At 47.7% G+C, this 19,823-nt stretch overlaps 1 protein-coding gene across 2 annotated transcripts in view; it reads left to right on the plus strand.

Moving 5' to 3' along the window:
- Positions 1-5,909: 5,909 nt before the first annotated feature.
- The window catches only part of LOC139057194 (glutamate receptor 1-like), a 235,920-nt gene continuing 222,006 nt past the window's right edge, over positions 5,910-19,823 (plus strand). The window contains exon 1 of one of the 2 annotated variants that reach the window (XM_070535006.1): positions 5,910-5,993. The gene's annotated coding sequence lies outside the window, so the exon portion shown is untranslated. Of the gene's footprint in view, positions 5,994-6,037; positions 6,578-19,823 lie in introns of those variants that run through there. The other variant, XM_070535005.1, reaches the window with a different exon arrangement.

The raw sequence follows: 19,823 nt of genomic DNA on the forward strand, positions 1-19,823 counted from the left end.
CGAGTATATATTTCGCAACCAAAAGACACTCGAATCGCAGAAAACGTGGAAAAATGTTAGAGACGTTGATAAAACTTTAAACGAAACTATCAATAACAAATGGAGTTTACTTGCAGCTCGAGTTAGTATACGTTTCTTGAAATATTTGATGAGATAATCACTGATTGAATAAAGTAAAGCTTCAATATTCAAACCGGATGCATTAGTGCACCTCTCTTTATGTGAATTATTGCTTTGCGGAGTCTTCAGGAGCTTGAATCAAGCAGAAATAGCACCTTCTTACTGCTCTTTTCCTTGCTGCCGCTCTTGTCTTTAGCTCCTGGAAGACCGGCACTGTGCCCACGCTACGTCTATCGTAAAAACTGCTGTCATTTTAATTTTCTGACATATTCACCACAATAATGGTGAACTTACTTTCTCGCAAGTAAACAAATCTCTCACCTCGTTCACAACATAACCGCTAACTGCATGCTGTATCATATAGAAGGTGCTTTCTTTTGTTGCACCAAATTTTTAAAAAAATTGCCTGTGGCAGACAGCACAATTCTAACACTTGATCAAAGTAACTTGATGAGGCGGCCATTACTTCTATGAGAAATTTGGTTAATTGCACAAATAACATAATTACACTGAATTTTTAATTAAGTATAATACGGAACATATTTTACTCTACGAATTGTAGCTAGCTGTTGAGTTCGCAAGGCGTATCTACTTTAACGAATTCTCAGGGCGGCACCAGTTTCGATATATTAATTTTCAAAGCGTCCGACGAAAGACATTGTTGTTCCAGCTACTTTTGTGCTTCAATGCATCAAACAGCATTTTCCTAATAAATGATGCTGGGCTAGCCGACCAGTTCAGCATGAACTAGTGATAGGCAAAGGCGAAGTGCCTGATATGAGGCAAGGAATGCTTCGCTTTAAAAAGTTATCATCAACAACTGGCATTGACGGCTCGTTGCACGCTCAGCCAGCTGACTCGCAAGACCACCGGATGTCCATGCACCCCTTGGCGCTACGCGACCCCAAGTTGTCGCGTCTGCGAGACAAACCACATCCGACACCGACGAGTGATCGGAGACCTCGGAGATTGTGGTGAGCGGGCGTCGGATGAAACGGCCGTCTGCCGACGATTGTAGAGCAGCGCTTGTCGGCAAGTGGGTGCCGTCCTGCCGGCGGATCTTACGTTGCAGCGGATGTGCAAGCAATGCGAACTGTCCCTTTGAACCCGCCGGTATTCTGCGCCGGGACCTATCTATGCAACTGCTGATGTTACCTGGGCTTCCGCGAAATGAGGAAACAATGCTGTCCCGCTTACGCTTGTGCGTCGCATTCACCAATGCATATACCAGGGGCGTAGCCAGGGGGGGGGGGGGCTTATGGGGCTTCAGCCCCCCCCCCCCCGAAATTTTTTCGTGCTTAACTTTATTCGTGCTGTCATGCGCCGCCGACCAAAACAACTCCCGGCGCCGGAAAGCATGCTCAATTTTGTCTAGAATGCCCTTAATTCAGGCTCGAAAAGACATTTCAGCGCGAACATTGCGAAATCGGGCTGGATATCGCGGCAACGCCCATGCATCGGGAGTCACATATCGTAACGCAAGGAGCCCCACCGAGCACAAAATTTCAAGGGCGTTTTGATGGCGAGCGGGCTCGTCTCGGCATCTCGCGGAGGCCGCGGAATCTATATACGGAGCGCTTGGATTTCAATTCTGAAACTTTGTGGGTATAAAGTTTCATAACATTTTGATGCGAAAGGTGCATTGACATTTCCGAAGTCGTGCTTTAGATTTTCAATTACTGAACTTTGTGGGTTTAATGCTGTTGTAAACATTTGACGCCAAAGGTGCATCGACTTTTCTAAAGTCGTACATCGGGCCATACAACGAGACAGGCAAAATCAACATGCTATCAGACAAGCTGACAAAGCGCGCAGCGACGTCCGATGAGACAAAGCGTTGTGGTGGTTCATTTGTGCCGTCAGGTCACAGAAAAGAATATGAGCGTTTTTTTCACCTGCGCCAAAGCATCCATGTCAAGACACTAAATCCGCCGTTCTTATTTATTTTTCTACCTAGACTTTTATCCGCGAGGATACATTGAGCCCCTTTCTCTTCTTTTTTTCGTTTGTTCTCGTAACGCGCGAGCTGCCGATCCAGCCAGAGCGCATGCGTTTTTCTCGTGCTGCATCGACAACCACGCTACGCACTTGGATGCGCGTTCCTTTTCTCTGGCCGACTGCATTTTTGCCTGGCAGAGTTTTGGACGCTTTCTGGCTAGCAGACGAGAAAAAGAAACAATGCATAGTCGCTCGCCGCCAGCACTGCGGGGACTCGACGGATTGCAACGAGTTCGCTTGAGCGCAACCTCTCCGGAAAATTTTGTTTCGCCGGTGTAGGATACCGAGCATTATGCGTATGGTTTTCTGTGGACCAAGCGTCACACGTTTTCTTCGATATTGCTTCGGTAGCCACACTAGGTGCCCAAAGTAGGCATTCGATTGTAGCCAACATGCGTTCCTTTGCGTTATTCTATTTCGCCGCCCCCCGCCACAAAAGAAAAAAAGGAAGACATTGTTGCGGCGCAGCGAATTGTCGCATGGTGAAAGTTCGATTTTGTTACTTCTTTTGCGGAAAGTAATGGGCCACGGGACGCTTCAGTTGCCGGATACTATTATATTATTGCGATAGCAGCTATATGAAGACTCCAGGCGCATTCCTGCTGTTGCCCGCATGTTCCGTATAAATAAAGGCCAAGGGCGATAACATCTTGACCACGCGCCGCATGCTCTATGTGCGAATGAAAGCGTGGGGGGGAAGGGGGAGGGGGTGAGCCGACGATGAGTCTTGTGTGCGCAAGAGAGAAAAGCGGGGACGAACCGCGTCGCCTTCCGTCGCACGCGATACATATTGGGAGTGGAGGGAGGGGGGGGGGGTGATCTGTGAATCTGTGGTTGCGCAACCTGTTTATCTGCCTTGTTTGACGCATTATATATAGCGACTTTTTCTTAGGTACGTAGATTTATTGGAGACTTATACGTATATTTAAATATCTTGTTGCGAGGTTTTGTGCATATGCGCAGTGAAATTTGTTTCCAGTGGCAATTTTTTGCCCTGTATCAAGCTGTATCTTCACCCCGCGCAATAATGGTTCGGTTCATTATTTTCGAGGCATGCGCGTAGCACATACACATCTCATTTACAAGTGACATGCAGAGGTGAGGTTAAATGTTCTTTAATGCTCTCATACACTGGGTTGAACATGGATGCGTGGCATAATGGACACTCCAAAAGTGGGACAGCTTGATGTAGTGAGGTTTTTGACAAATGAAGATGTTTCCCAAAAAGAAATTATTCGCCGTATGGCTGCCGTATACGTTGAACATTGCGTTTCATTGGCCACTGCGAAGCGTTGTAGCCAACTGTTCAAAGAAGGACATGAAAGTTACAAAGAAGATCCATGGCGGGGCCAAAGCCAGCGTACAATCACCCCCAACACAATGGAAAATGCCGTGGTTGCTCAGTGGCTATGGTGTTAGGCTGCTGAGCACGAGTTCGCGGGATTGAATCCCGGTCACGGCGGCTGCATTTCGATGGAGGCGAAATGCGAAAAGACCGGTGTACTTAGATTTAGGTGCATGTCAAAGAACCCCAAATGAGGGTGACGACTTTTTGTCTGCAATTGTGACCGGGGATGACTCGTGGTGCCGCTACTACTAGCCTGAAACACTACGGCAAAGCTTACAGTGGAAACATTTGAATTCACCATTCCCAAGGGAAACAAGGGCCGTCATGTTGACTTCTTTTTAGATCGTCAGGGGCCATTATTGATCGAATTTTCTAAACCTGGAGAAACTCTAAATCGTTTCAGATATTGTGAAAGGTCGAATCGGCTGCGTGTCGCAATCAAGAACAAACGACGTGGAAAATTGAGCATTGGGAACATCTTGCTTCACGACATTGCCCGTTCCCACGTCGCTGATGTGGTTAATACAAAACTGGCAAAGTTCAAGTGGGAAACGCTTCAACATCCCTCATGCAGCCCAGACCTGTTGCCTGGCGTCTTCCACATTCGCTAAAATGTGAAAAAAAAAACTGCTCAAGGGAACCACATTCGTGTCGGAAGATGACGTGTAGTCATTTACAGATTTTTGAGGCAGCAACCCAAGGAGTTTTATGAGACGGGAATCACGCGACTCGTTAGTAGGACAAGTGTCTAAATACTCATGGTGACTTCTTTTAAATAAAGTACCCCGTTTCTCATATATTCGCATTGGCTCACTTTCATTTGACTCGCCCTCGTATGTTTTGCAGAACTCCTGCTTTTTATATGTGCTCTCTGTTGCGACTATAATTTCCGAGCAATTACTCGCAATACACAACCGGTGACAGCTGCTCCTGCTCAATACATTTTAACAAAGGACAGCGTCATTGAGATTTTCCCCTGGTCGTTGCATATGTACGAAAATGTAAACAAGGTTGTTGAATGACAGAAATATATATATATATATATATATATATATATATATATATATATATATATATATATATATATATATATTTATTTATTTATTTATCCCTCGACTAAATTATAATGGGGAGGCCGAGCTGCAAAGTGAGCCCCCCACGAACGAAATTTCTGGCTACGCCAATATACGTGTTTGATTGGAATGGCTGATAGTGCCGAGTGCAGTGCCTGCGGTGTTGAGGAGACCATAGAATATCTACTGTGCTCGTCTTTTGAAAATGAAAGACGTGACCTCTGCACAGCTCTGAATCAGTTAGACAGAAAACCCTTCACTTTGAACAAGATCTTGGGACCATGGCCTCGCATATCGCAGCTACAAAAGGCCACAAAAGCGCTGCAGTGATACCTGAAAGCTACCGGATTGAGTCACCGTCTGTGATCCGGACGAAGTGACCGATCGATATCCGCAGTGAACTTTCACTTCTTTTGCAGGCACCCACGCCTCTCGTCTCGGAGGCTACGCGCAGACTACTCCGCATTCTCACTTGATGGCACAAGGTGTCCAGAGAGAAGCGTGAGACGATCCCGGTTGCCGCTTGGCGCGTTTCTCAGCGTTCGCTCGCACCGGCGCGCCATGCATTTCGGAGGCCGTGCGCATGCTTTGCGGCGGTGGCGCTAGATGTCGCCGAGTGTTCTTAAGGACCCTTCACCAAGTCTGGCCATTTTGAGATGTCAAGCGCAGTGTATACAAGGCGCACTACCGATCATGTCTGCGAACTATTACGTCCCTACGCGCCGCGGACAGAGCTTAAATTTAATACCAAATGCTGTTTGTCCTTCTCCTCGCTGGCGCCGCGCTCCCAGCCGGAGTGACGACGTCAATCGCACAAGTGCGCCTACGAACACGGCAGTGTTGTGATGTCACTCACAGTGACACGTGACTTGGAGAATTATGCGAGGCAACATCAGTTACTCAATCTTACTCAATATGTTGCTTCAACGGGCGAATCGAAGTTTAGAAAAATAATAAAACATACAGACCTAATGTCTGAGCATTTTTGTTTTCCCACCGTAGCAAGAGTTATGTACTTCAGTTTCATCTGCTTGTTCCCGTCTTGTAGTAGCGCGCGAGCAGAGAGCGAAGCTATGCTATTTTATAACGCGTTCTAGCGCCGCCATAACACTCTTTTAGCATCTCGCGTCCGCGTCAGTGCTTGCAACTGTCGCGCCGACTTATACTGCCAATCAGATGTTCTCATGCAGAGCGCGCAAAATCGTCCCCTGCGCGAAGCGAGACAGAGGCAACATCTCGCGCGCGAGACCGTCACCGGAAATGCGCCACTCACCAAAAACGCGAAAGAGAGAGAGAGAGAAAAAAAAGGAAGGCGGGGCCCATGGCGTATTCTTCAGGCGATCCTCCGGCTCTGGTATGGGAGAACGCAGGGAAGAAATGCCCCAGGCGGATGCTAGACGGGGCGAGTGGAAAGAGCCTATGTTGGCGGTGACGCTCGCCTCCTGAAATCACAGGTTCGCGCCATTTCAAATATTCATATTGGTATAACTCCGAGGCGCGTTTACAGGCGTCGGCGCCACAGTATAGCTCTCGTATAGGTGTGACGGCGCATGCGCGGGCCGCGGGGGCCAGCCCGCCCAGCAAGCTCTGCCCAGCGCATGCCGACCATTTTTTTGCGAAGCAGTTTGCTCTAGAAGGATGAGATGGCGCTTTCCGTGGCGCGCTACACGTCCCAGCGAAAGCCTACGACTACGAAACCATTACTTCTGCCCCGATACTGTATGATCAGCTGTCGCAAACGCATGTGGGGGTTCGCTAACGCACTGTGCTCCGTTCTTGCTGCAAAATGTGGAGTGATAGAGAGAGCACCTGTACGTGCTGCAGTTGGCTGCAAAAAATAAGTGACTGGCATATTATGAAGTGAAATGAATCCGTGTGACGAAGTTCACGCACTGCTGCTATATAAAAACTGCCTGTGTTGCCGGCTACCCTTCACGTTGCACGGCTTTCCCGGAGCGTGGAAAAAATCCACGCATCCGCCAGCGTTGTATCGCTCACCTCCAAAGAAAGGACTTGAACCCTCGGAACGTCGGCAAGAGTGAGTATACCGCTTCTTATACATTCGCAAAGCGAGTAGCGCCGCTTCCTGGAATAGCAAGTTTCTCACAAGTTATCTGCACTCATCTACCTCAACTCACACGCAAATTTACGCCCACTCTATCGCCAACGTACCAAGAATAGCGAGTAGCAGCACACTTGAATGACTGCACCGACTAGACGGGAATGTTCGAAGCTGTACGCTTCGTGATGGTCCACGCAGTAAAGACTGTTTTACATGCTGCGACTGGAGCGAAAGAAAGTTGGTGCAGTCGCACGCGTCGCAATGCGATTTCTAGAGGGCTCATTTCACACGATTGCGATTTTAACAATACGGCTGGTGTGACGTTCAGGGTTGCTTACTGCTAGATTTTGTGGCATGCGCCACAAATAACACGCGTGTTTTGCAACTTAAGAACGCTTCGAAGTTTAAATTTGTCTTGGAGTGCGCAACAGTGGTTCCTTAAGTTCAGTGGGAGGATACAAGGCAGACGTAGACAGCTGTTCGCAGCTGGTCCAGGCTGGTCGTTCAGCGCTGTGTGCTGTCTCGTGTGCCTTCTACGTTCGTGTCACTCTGCCCGCGATACAACAAATTACAAGAGGACCTATCAAAGAGCCCATATAGCTAGCTTCATCGCATATGTACTATTTGGAATTTCGGCTGCAGTGAATAAGTCGTGTCAGCGGAGAGACCCTCGCGCTACCCGTGCTCAGCGTCAGCTTCTGAAGAAATGGTGTCTGCATATTGCTCGTAATTGCACGTAGGTGGCTCCTGCTCCTAGCCATATTCTTGCACCAAACTTAGCAGCAAGCACCAACCAGAAAACTGACGTCTGCCCCTGAAGGAAGTCGCAAGTGATCGGTGTGTGATTACTGAAGGTGCAGTGGAATTCGTGTTGTGAACTTAAATCTTAGCGCTAACCTGCTTCGTCCATCGCGGCGCCTGTGCCGTAATTATGTATAGAAGTCCTCTTTAAATATTTTTAAAGCCGCGAAAGTTGACACCACACATTTTTTTAGGAGCTGCAGTCACTTGTGTTCGTAGCATCACAGCATTCAAACAGAGATGGGCGTCGTCTGCTTTCTGGTCCTGTGTCCCGCGCTGTTAGTGTACTGTGAATGGGGGTCGACAGCTGCGACTGCGATGTCCGTTTCATGCGACCGAAATCGCACGATGTGAAACAGGGTTAAGTGATTGACTAATGATACTACGTCTTGCTACAAGCCATTACAAGTACATTCCATCTACGTTCCAAGCCTTGTGCGTAGCAAAAACAAATCTATGGCAACTAAGCACACCCGCGAGCGATTAGGCTGCAAATGCACAGATAGTGACCGCACCAAGGAACTTCACTGAGTCATAAGCATGACAAGCCACTCCTTCCAAGTACCTGCCAAATAAAGAACGAAAAGCAAAACACTCTGATTCTGATTTATTTCATAAGCGGAAAGTTTGCACAGCTTGGAATACGTTTCTAGCCACGCTTTTAGTACAAGCACCGTATACGCTGCTCGCGCCGTTTGGACAATGTGTATTGAGTTCAGACAGCGCTTACATGTCCTCTGAAGCTGCAGCCAAAGCTTCCTGTCGTTGACCCAGTCGCCATCCATAATATCCACCGAAGCAGAGGTACGCCGAGGCCCACCGGTGCGTCATGCTCATCCATTGTAAACACGGGATCAAACATCGCGGCACCCACGGGATCGGCGGAAAAGGGTCTATACATGCGACCCGCGCGCCTTGCGTTAGACACGTGATCTGATGGAGGTCACGATGATGGCTCTCATCACCTCACCGTCTTTGGGCGCGTGACACCAGGGTTGTTTACCTAGTTAGATAAGCGAGTGTTTACTGCAATTTGTACCGCACATAAATCCACGAACCTTACTTCGTGTGATGGTCTAATACTTTGCAATCACTGTCAACGCTGCGCCTTCCGGGCGAAACTGCGACTTTATCCTACTGAACTAAAAAGCGAAAAAAAGAAAGAAAGAATGTCCTTCCTTTCCCCTACCGGAAAATGGGGGTAAGCGAAGCTTGTGTTGCGTGCTCCTGACCTTCGTCACCGTTATGTAACCCACAGGGAACGGTGCCGGATTGCTTCGGCCTCCTGCTCTCTCAGCTCGGGATCTTCTTCTCGTTACTGTCGGATTGCATGGGCTCGGGCGGCTCCAACGGTTAGATCAGCGCGCCGACGGCGAGCCCTTTCACGGGCGAGTTCTCGCCGCTCGTCGAACGCTGCCCGTTCTTCGGGGGAACGCACAACGCGTGGCTGTCCCATCCGTTTTCCGAGACTGAACTGAGAGCAGTTGTTTGACGTGGAAGGAAAGCTTGGCGCTATCTCCGGCTGCCCTTGAGGGAGCACCACTCAGTGCCAACTGAACGAAAACGAAGTCGGTGCAGCGCGCGCGAAACACTTTCGTGCCCTTTCCCTCCCCGCCAGGAGCGAAACGGCTCCGATTGGTTGTGCGCGTAGGGCCGATTTACGCTCGAGCCGCCCATCGCCGCAAGCCGCACCGCACACGTGCGGTCGCGCGAAAGATTGCAGGTATCAAACACTTGTGCACAAATTTAAGTTTACAGTGTGTAAGGTATACATTGGTGCGCACAGTGTAAATGGTAATTTGTGCACAAGTACTGGATACGTGCAATTTTTCGCGCGGCCGCAAGCGTGCGGTGCGGCTTGCGGCGATGGGCGGCTTGAGCGTAAATCGGCCCTTAGCTTGTACGCTAATCCGGTAAACGGGAGCGGTTTGGGCGGGTTACCGGATGGTCGGGGCGTAAACGAGAGCGGTGAAGCCGCCTGGTGTTGTAGAGCTCAACCAGACAAACGCATAGCTAAAACTGCAGTAACTCACCATATCCTGCTTCGCCACTCGTGCAAATTTTTGGCAGCGGCGTAATTGTGAACACGATTACGCCACTGTCGAATATTTACCCCAGCAGCTAAGCAGAACACAGTAATTAGCTCTGTGGTTGTGTGGTTGAGCTTTGCGCCACCAGCTGGCGCCACCGATCGGGCCGCTCACCTTTACGCCCCCGCTAAACCGGAAAACCGCCCGCGCTTTCCCGGATACCGGACACGCTAAAAGTCCCTATTGACTCACGCTCCGGTACCGGCGCAGATGTCAACTCATCAAACGGCCGTTTCCCGCATCTGCTCTGCTCTGGGAACAAGCGGGTTTTTTTGCGTGACCACGACGTCACTTGTGAGCTAATATAAGCTTCACTTGAAAAAGCCGCCAAGAGAAATGTGTTCGAGGTTCCGTGAGCACAGGACAGCGTATAAGCTGCCTGAAGTTACGCCAATCCAAGGCGACTTGGGAAGCCGCCTGCGCTTTGGTGTGACAAGAAGCATGGTGTTGTGCCAGACGGTCCTTCTGGACAAGGATGCTTCACCGTCAGACCGGCAGCTTTGAAATGCCTGTTGTGGCCTCGCCCGTGCAGACAATTACGCTCCGACCACCGGCGCCCAGCCTGAAGGCCTGAAGCAGGCAGGACGCGTTTTGCCTGAAGCAGGCAGGCTAGGGGCCGCCATGCTGGCACATGCCGTTTCTGTTTCATCTTAATACGAGAAGTCTGTGGTGGTAGGCTACGGTCATTCTAGACGTTTCAGGAGTAATAAACGCCACTGCGCGAAGTGGCGTGCATGCGCTGAAATATTTTTAAGAAATATCAGAGGACGTAGACAAGATGGTTTAGTGGACGACGCTTTTCATAACTGGAGTGCATCTCCAAAAGTGGTCAGTCGTGGATGCGGCGTCTGCTGCATATTACAGGGCTAATATGATTATGCAGGGCTAATACGCATATGCAGGGCTAATATTATTGACCGTATAATTGTAGGAAAGTCGCCTGTGCATATACCTCCTCAGTGAAATGATTTGGCGTCATTTTTGATGAACATTTGGCCTGGAATAAACATTTAGACATGCTCAGCGGTAATTTTGCAGGCGTCGTGGGTGCGCTTGCAAAGGTACGCTTGTCTCTGCCCACTTCTGTCAAATTATTCACACCTAGAATTTCATACCTAAAATACTGTCACCTTGTCTCGGGCAACACTACAGGGTCAAATATTACTAAATATTTCACACCTAAAATACTGTCACCTTGTCTGGGGCAACACTGCAGGGTCAAATATTACTAAACTATCTTTACTACAAAAAAAAAGAAAACGCTGTGCGTGGTATTATCAACTCAGCGTATGATGAACACACTGAACCCATTTTTATGAAACTTCAAGTTTGTCCTGTAAACTTACTATTCACAGAATTACTTTTGCAACTGCACCTTACAGAAATAAAAAGCGAGGAAGTCACTTATCCAAGTTATCGAAAAGCATAAAAAAATACAATACTCGTCATAATGCGACCTGGTTCATACCTCGCACACGCACAAATTAGGAAACGCAACTACTTTCCTACTCATTACTGTCCTTGTTAATTCACTTGGTTTCTGATTACTTACTTCGTTCCTGATGCTTCTGCAACAATGATGATTGTAATTGTGTTACATTGCTTGAATTGCACTTCTTGACTTCTCTTATCGACATCACCCGTCCCAGTACTTCACTCCCCTTCCCTCTTCCCCAGTGCAGAGTTGCAGACTAGAGCTCACTAACTCAGGTCGACTCCTTCTTTGCTGTCAATAAATTCTATCTGTAGTCACTCACTGCGTTTACGATTCCTCTGTTATCATAGTTTAAGTGCTACCTAAAAATGTCAAATTGCTGTTTCCAACCCACTTTTCTCTGCAACAGTGATGATTGTCCTTGTATTAGACTGCTTGAATTACTTTTTTTGCGTATATTTAGATTACTCTCTAGCCATTGTATAATGCTATACCTAACAAGGTCCGATTGCTGTTGCCAATTGTATTCCTTTATTTTGCACACAAACTTCGATAGGGGCGCGGACACACGTCAAGCCAAATTGATTTTGGCTGTTGTTCTGTGCCGTCTACCTGTATGGATGTGAAATAAATCGAAACCCCGCCAAATTACCAACAGTGACCGCCGACAGATATTTGCGTACCGAGAGCACGCGGGTGGACGCGTCCGGACGTTTCTTCTTTGTACGCTTGTCGCGGTCGAGAGAGAGTATACCGCTTTGATGTTACCACTTGCCAACGAACACGTCAATCGGCTTTGATATTTTTTGTAGTAACCTTGGGAAAAGCTTGGTTGAAAGGAAGCTCCCCTCACTGACACACGTTATTTCCCAATTCCTGATACTCGTTTGCGCAGCAAGTTTTGCTATAAGGTGGCCTATGCCTGTAGCTGTTCCTTTTCCATGACCACACGTACGTGCTTGCGGTCGGTGGTGGTGCATCTCTGCTGCCAGTAGTGGGAGTTTGATATTCAGGCACTAATAGACGCGTAAGGGTTTCAACAACAGAATTTATGCGCTCATGTTCTCCGCTGCATTCTGACTGTGGCGGCCCAGTGCCGCTTTGGGCCGTCGGCGGGGCTTCACGCTTGACCCGACTGCGGTTCCTCCTCGATGGGCGGCAGAACGACCGCCGCATAGGCCGAGACGGGCAGCGGGACGTCCTTCAGCGGGCCCCAGGCGAACTTCTCGGTGGGCACGGCCGCCTTGATGACGCTGCTCAACGGGTGGTCGGGCTTTTCCACGTCTTGGCCCCCGATGATGTACGCCTGGTTCTCTGCGAAGGAAAACGGTTTCGCAGGCGATGGACGCACGGTGGCAAAATGCGCGGCGAAATGCACCACGAAAGGCCCGAGGACTTTCTCGCGTGCCGAGCGGAAGCCGCGCCGCCCACAGCACGCGCGGCGCCAAGCAGTGACGGCGACGGGACACTCGGAAGGGGCTGTGCGTTCTCAAGGCCTCGCAGATACTGTAGCGTCAACAAACGCAAGCACCAGCCAGTGCGATCGCCAAGGGTCTCGCATGCTCGACCTGCTTGCCTATTTTTGTGATGCTCAAGGTTGCCAAGGTGTTATCGGAAGGCCCGATGGAATCGCCGAGGCTCGTTCGGTGTGTCCGATTTATCGCCCTGCCATTTCACGCTGCCGATTGTGACGTTGAGTTGTGACGGTCAGTTTAGGAAAAATATGACAACAAATGTCGCGTCAGTTTGACACTGTTAGCGTTCGCAAGGCGATACCAATGTGTTCGCAAGACCTAAACGGGGAAAATCGTGCGTTTAATCACCTCTTTTCGCGTGGTTTTTCCTGCATCTCGCTACAGAAAAATTCACCCCGACTTCGCACGTAAAGGTACGCCTACGATATGAGCGGCAACAGCGAGAAACAACACTATCACCTATACAAGCGCAAATGTATGCAGGCCTGCCATCTGCTATAAATATTGAAAGCGGCGAGATGGTTACGCGTGGCCTCGTCGCGGCTACGTCACAGACTTAAGCCTTGAAAAGCTGTCGCAGCCAGTCCATGCACCCGCGGATTGACCCCGAAGAAAAGCCTTGCTGTGAATGACCTCGTATTCACTCTTTCTCCTCCTCAGCTGCAGGCCCGTCGACGGCAATTTCCTATGCACGAAATTTATATATTGACAAACAAAAAACGATGACGGACTTCTGTACGAATACGTTGATAATACAGCGCGGCTTAATATTTTCCTTTAGTGTCCCTTTAAGACTTCTCAAAGAGGCAGTTTGCGCTTCGTCCATAAGTGCACTTGAAAACACGGATCAACGCTGGCAAAGGCGATTTTTTTTCTTGAAGAGTCTGCAGGAAGAAAAATAAAGAGATAAAAAACCTGGACGCATATACGTTATATATTGTGCACTGTAAAACACGCTTGTTAGTCAGTGTTTGTGTGTCTCAGTTCCATTCTGTCTCATTTCCATTCTTCCTTGTGCTGTCGTAGTTTCCAATTTTTTTCAATAACGACGTGTAAATTAGACTAATCGAAGTATGGTGCCATATTTTTTCATTTCTCGCTTCAGTATTTGACTTCTTATGTTCATAATTGATACTCTCTTCTTTTTCTAATGTCTCAGTGAGTGACTGAGTGAGTGAGTGAGTGAGTGAGTGAGTGAGTGAGTGAGTGAGCGAGTAAGTAATGTAAGTAAGTAAATAAGTAAGTATAATGTAAGTAAGTAAATAAGTAAGTATAATGTAAGTAAGTAAATAAGTAAGTAATTAATGTAAATAAATAAATAAGTAATGTAAGTAAATAAATGTTCATTAGTACGGGGATAAAAACACGGCTGAACATCTTTCCAAGTGAGGAAAGCAATATTGGCTTCGAAGCACAATTGAGCATCAAAACGAGAAACACGAATGGTTTCCTTTGTGGAATACCTGTGTGAAAGAACGATCACTCACAGCGGAGAAAGGGAAACTAAGCAGCACACTGAAGATGTGGACAGCGTCGAGAAATCGGTGACCCGGAAAGAGCGCACTGGACGGGCGCGAAGGAGATAAAAGCCAGCCGCGCGCAACTGTGCGTGTAAGTCGGCAAAAGCTTGAGTCGCAGAGAAAGCACTTTTGGCTAATTCAAAAGGCAATGCCCTTTTGTTCGAAGTCAGATTAAGCTGTCCGAGAAAGTGGAGTTTAAAAAAAAAAGGGATATGATGACTGTTCATGAATACCGTTTGAAGACAGCGCAGAAACCATGGAGCATGATTGGTTCAGCATGTCGCATTATCCAGCCAGAAGTAAATGACCGATGGTCCGTACCCGGAAGCACGAAGGCTTTGGGTTTTGAAAAAGAAAGTTGGGGAAAATTGAATGAATTCGCGATGGAGAGCAGTAAAAAAAAAAACGCCGATAGGTTGTTGGCGTAATGATACGGAAAACATAGAATAAAAGGAACATTAAACTTTTGAGGATTTACATGTTCGTTTGCAAGGAAATGCGAATATTAAATGGCTGAGAACAGATGCAACAATACCCAAAAAAAGGAATGAGCTTCGTAGCGCCAGCCACGACGCTGTTTCAAAAAGTATACTCATGAAATCCTTTTATCCATCCAGGGGTGCTATCATGTAGAAAGGAAAAGGGCTTTTCCCTTCCTCACGTCTTCTGGACATTGTCAAATTCCGCCATATTGTCGACATTTCAATCGGAGAGGCCGTAGCGGCCCTCTGGGCCAATCAGAGTTGACGAAATGGTGAATTCCACGTTGTGGTGGAATTTGGAAATGCATCCCAAAAAAGCGACACTAGCTATATATGTACGGGGTGACCATTTTTAAGCTTTCCGGAAGAAAAAAAAAAGAATCGGATGCTGGAGATAGCATAATTCTAATAGTAGCGCTGGGTACACGTGCCGTACACATACGACCTCAAACCGCAATGCCGGCACGCCTAGGTACGTATACAAAACGAGCAAAAAAAAAAAACTTCTCATCAGTAGTACCTAGGCAAAGTCAGACAATCAAGAAGCAAAAGCCCCCAGATTTTCTCGTTCGCACCCGCTTGTACTCGCGCCTGCGCAGAAGCGGCTGGCGATTCCTGACATGAGACACTCGTCCGTAGCTTCCACGTAGCTTCCTTTATGTGCTGTAGTACGTGTGCTTACGTTAGCCCACCCTCTGTCTTCCCGTATTATGCGTTAGCTCAGTGCCGACTGCGACGACCCGCCGAGTTCATCATGACGCCGCACTGAAAATTAAAAGTGATCACGTGTGCGGAGACGGACGGACATCGGGTCGCACCACGGGCGTTCCCGAAACTTGCGTGCGAGGGTGCGCAGATGATCGCGGCTGAATCTCACCCGCGCGGGGCATTGTGGGGGGGAGCGTTCTACTTCGGCGGCGGCTGCTGCGTGCGGTGCGGTCGCGCCAGAGCGGTTCGCGATGCGGACGAAGTGGGCGGTCGCGCGGGCCTCACCTTCACAGCGATCTGAGATGTGCACATAGTGCGCCGAGTGCTGGTAGCTTCGTGTGCGCTGTGATTTCGACGCTTAGTTCGCGTTGAAGCGAGACGCAGCAGGAAGGCGAATTCGCTCCCTCGTTCTGCCACACTTCCTCACTCCAGCGTTTTCACAGCGAGTTTCCGCTGTCATCGAATGAGACGTGTTCATGTTTGTTTGTGCGTGTGCGACACCACGTTCGTTCATTCAAACTACTATCCTTGCTTCGTATAGCTATCTGCCGATTTGCTATCGCGATCGATGCTTCGCCTCTCGGGCAAAACTGCGACTTTTTTTTTATTATTCATCGCAACCTTAGTGCGTTGGGAGTGAGCCTGTTTTTTTTTTTTTGAAATGAGAAAAAGTATTTCTGTATGAAAGCATGAAGTGCGCGGTACCATACACGACTTTTGTTTTGGTGGGGTTTTACGTGCCAAAACCACTTTCCGATTATGAGGCATGCCGTAGTGGGGGACTCCGGAAATTTGGACCACCTGGGGTTCTTTAACGTGCACCTAAATCTAAGTACACGGGTGTTTTCGCATTTCGCCCCCATCGAAATGCGGCCGCCGTGGCCGGGATTTGATCCCGCGACCTCGTGTTTAGCAGCCCAACAACCACGGCGGGTCACGGAAAAAGGGTGTGCGTTACAAGCGAGGGACGTGAGAACCGAGTATATACGGTGCGTATTTTCTATTTGCGTCTCGGGCATCACGGAAACGACAGCGGGGCGCATTCATTGTGGGGCGGGGCGCCAGCTGTCACGTGACTCACGGTGCTGGAGGACGTGGGCATTGTGCCGGGGAGCCGGCATGCACGCCACCTGGCGCCAGACTTTCTTGTTGTCCGAGTAGACGAGGATGTCGTCGATTGTGAGCAGTTTGCGCGTCGGCCCCACGCAGTTGTAGAATATGCCGCCGAAGCAGTACAGCTCTGTGTCGTCCACGTTCAGCAGCGACACACATGTGCGCGGCGAGGGCAGGTAGTTGGCCGCGTACGTCCACCTGCGTGGGTGGACGTTAAGCGCGTTAAGCGGTAACGTTAACGCGTTAAACGTTAAGCGTTAAGCCGGTAAGCGCCAGTGGGGTCACGAGGCTGGGCCTTCAAGTTTAGTGACTGCAGTGACGCTCGATCGTCTCCGATCGCTAATCGACTATGTGAAGATTGAAGACCAGCGAAGCTGTATTGCTCAATAGCTATATTAAGTTCTACATGACGGTTATGCTGTATTGATTCAATAAAGGAACTAACACATAACTCCGTTGTTTGTTTCGTCGTTCAATTTTTAAAAAATGTCTATTCTTAATTATTTTTCCATACTTTATTTCTCTTTTTCATTTTCTATTTCCTCGTTTCTCTTTTTCTTTATTTTCTTACTTTTCATTTTTTTATTTGGTACATATACACTGATGTTTCGACACGCATAGTCATATACTCGCGTTTAGGCAACAGTGTTCATCGAACCGGCGAATTGTTTTTGTCAACATCTCGGACACATTTGTTAACGCGATAGCGTTGAGAAGTCCGTGTCGCAGAATATCCGGCGTCGGACGTGGTTTCAGCAAAGAGATTTTTGAACCGCTCATACCCAGGCCCTCCATGTGATGCAAGGAATTTCCTGACCTAATTAATTTCTCAAGCTAAATAATCGTAAACTACGACTTACACACAACCTACAGACATGATAGCTTTGTAATTTGACTATACGAGAAAACACAATTCTGTTACGCGAAAACTCAAAGAATCTCCTTTTCCAGCGTTTCTACAATTCACAAACCGGCCTCGGCGTCTGCCATCTGCGCGCGCCAGCGCGTGAATATCTCGGAAGCCACGGAGCGGCGCGCCCGGTTCCTTGCAACACCTGCAGCTGGCGCTCGCCTCCGCCGCATGGCGGCCCACGCAAGAGGCCGCGTTTCTACCACAAAGCCCACCTTCGTGCATAGCGTTCGCGGCGAGCGTTTCCCGGTAAACATCGTGGTTACATCATAGAGAAAGAAAAATGGTTACATGCTCTCCGTTTGCCAGGAAGCGCGAGAAGCAGTCAGGGACCTTTGATGGCTATCGCTTTCCATTCTTCAAGGCGAAGCTTAACAGGAAGCTTTAGCTCTGGCGCTCGTATCTTAATACACGTAAAAGGAGAATTCGTTTTTCTAGGCAATCACTGCATCCACTTTGACGAGGTTTGTTGCATTCAAAAGAAAAGTTTACAATCTAGTGACTGTTGGTTTCGAATTCTATTAAATATTGGGAAAAATTGTAAATTATCAGAAAAACGAAACTGTGAAGTTTACAACTCTGTAATTCAGCAATTAAAAATTATATCGCAAATATCTGAATTGCATCTAATAGTACATCTAAACCGGACACACTTTATATGTTACGAGTGAAACGAAAAAATAAGTTAGTAATACAGAAATACAGCTTTTGCAGAACCCTTGCACACAACGTAAAAAATTCACGTAAGCTATAAGTTGACGCATCGAATTTGTCCGCTTTGAATGATCTAATAGATGTCGTTTACAGAACCACGATATCTGTTCTTGATGCAGAGCTACTAATTTGTAAATTTTGAGCTTCTATTTCTTTCGAACTGTCAAATACTTGAAAATCGTTTTAACAAAATTCAAGCCCCAAATCGAAATTCCGCTTCCAACAGTTACTAGAATTTAACTTTATCTCTCAAATGCAACAAATTTCATTAAAGTCGATCCAGGGGTCATCCCAGAAAAAGGTTTTTGCGTTCTACATGTACTTGAATAGGCCCGCTTCGGAGTTGGGCCCGAGCTAAAGCTTCCTCTTAAGAGTGGAAGGCGATAGCTTTTAAAAATCCCTGGCAACTGGAGCGTGTGTACCCGTAATGTTTACCCGGATACGCTGGCTGCGAACGCTATGCACGAAGGCGGGCTTTGTGGTAGAAACGCGGCCTCTTGCGTGGGCTGCGATGCGGCGGAGGCGAGCGCCAGCTGCAGGTGTTGCAAGGAACCGGGCGCGCCGCCCCGTGGCCCCCAAGACACCCGCGCGCCGGCGCGCGCAAATGGCGAACGCCTTGGCCGGTTTGTAAATCGTAGAAACGCTGGAAAAGGGATTTCTTTGAGCTTTCGCGTAGGAGAATTCTGTTTTCTCGTATAGTCAAATTAAAGACCGAGAGCTATCATGCCTGTAGGTTGTGTGGAAGTCGTAGTTTACGATTTTTCCATTTATGTTTGCTTGAGAAATTCAATCAGTTCAGTAAATTCCTTGCGTCACACGGAGGGCCTGGTCATGTGGGGTTCGAGAATCTTTTAGCCAAAACAACGTCCGACGCCGACAGCGGATTTCCTGCGACACAGGCTCTTTAACGCTGTCGCGTTAAAACTTTCGCCTAGTCAAAATATTTCACCTAGCTCAAGTTCGATAGGAGGTCCCGATACAGTCTTTGACTATGGGACCTCCTTCTGTATGCTAAATACTTGTAATGTGACCCAACTACAAATAAAAATAAATTCCGATTCTGAAATTCTGATTCTGTGAGCTAGCGTCAGTTCCATGGTAAGAGTCGTCAGGTTCGTCTCGCGTACGTAGAGGAAGCCTTCAATAGCTATCCTGAACTCTAATTCTGGCAAAAAAAAAGACAAGAGAAACACGACGAGGTTTTAGTGAACGCATTTGTTCAAAACCTTATTCAAGTCTGTTCTTGAATTTTACCTTCTTTCAGAGCAGTAGCTTCCAGCATACTCAAATTTACAGTGGAACTAAACGCATTCTAGACTTACAAATTGGTCTTTTCTGACATATTGCGAATAAATATATGACCCCCCCCCCCCCCCTCTATATGCAAAGCCAATTACGCTATTGTTTTGATTGAGTACCTTAATTACAACAGTAGCAAAGGAATTGGTCGTGTTGATTGTTTCTTAGTGCGTCCTTCATGACTAACAATAGTCGTAAACTACAGCGCTTGCTTGTTCATGCATTATGTTGGCCTGTTATGATGAGAAAGGCTGCGGCGTAATTAAAGTCAATAATTACTTCAATTCGCGAATAAATAAATAAACATGTATATATATATATATATATATATATATATATATATATATATATATATATATATATATATATATATATATATATATATATATATATATATATATATATATATATATATACACACTGACGGTCGTTTTTCGAAGGAGGGCCGAGATAGCGATGCACACATGCGATTGCGGTTTCCTAAATTTGGGCAAAACGTAGCGTGTATTTGAAGCGCGTATCGTTCAGTCATTCTTCCTTTAAATTTTGCTGTTTTACCTGCCAAAACCACGATCTGATTATGAGGCACGCCATAGTGGGGGCTCCTGATTAATTTTGGCCACCCGAGGTTCTTTAACGTGCATCCAGTGCACCGTATACACGCCCCCATCGAAA

This window comes from Dermacentor albipictus, chromosome 3 (genome assembly GCF_038994185.2).
Source record: "Dermacentor albipictus isolate Rhodes 1998 colony chromosome 3, USDA_Dalb.pri_finalv2, whole genome shotgun sequence".
NCBI lineage: Eukaryota > Metazoa > Arthropoda > Arachnida > Ixodida > Ixodidae > Dermacentor > Dermacentor albipictus.